Below are 441 nucleotides of genomic sequence, written 5' to 3'. Positions count from 1 at the left end.
GTGCACTGACTTTTTTGTCCGAGTGTCCGCCACTTGTGGGTCTCCGTGGATATTATTGCTTTTCCCGGAATGTCCCTCAGTACGGCATTCTCTCCAAGTGACAGCTGCTTTAACCAATGGTTCAGTGTCTCTGCTGTGGCGTTGTGTTGTGGAGGGGAACTGTCCTCATATGCCATGGCACTAAATGACAATGGTTCTCCCAGAAGTGCACATGAGATGCCTGAGCCTGAATGATGAATGAGCTGCGATGCAAAAACCACAGCCTCACACATGTATCAACCCCAGACACAGAGGGATAAACCGAGGAAAAGATACATAAAGCCCAGATTTAACCTTTACTGTTCCTGGAGGGACCGCTCTGCCTGAGACTCATCCGTCATCCCAACAGCAGCACAACTATCTCAAAGACTCCCCTCTCCTCAAGTGCACTCAGCCAAGGAA

The sequence above is a fragment of the Eucyclogobius newberryi genome, unplaced genomic scaffold (genome assembly GCF_026437365.1).
Source record: "Eucyclogobius newberryi isolate DKJ021-1_F unplaced genomic scaffold, fEucNew1.0.hap1 SCAF_1, whole genome shotgun sequence".
In the NCBI taxonomy this organism is placed as follows: domain Eukaryota; kingdom Metazoa; phylum Chordata; class Actinopteri; order Gobiiformes; family Gobiidae; genus Eucyclogobius; species Eucyclogobius newberryi.
This window is presented reverse-complemented; position numbering follows the sequence as displayed.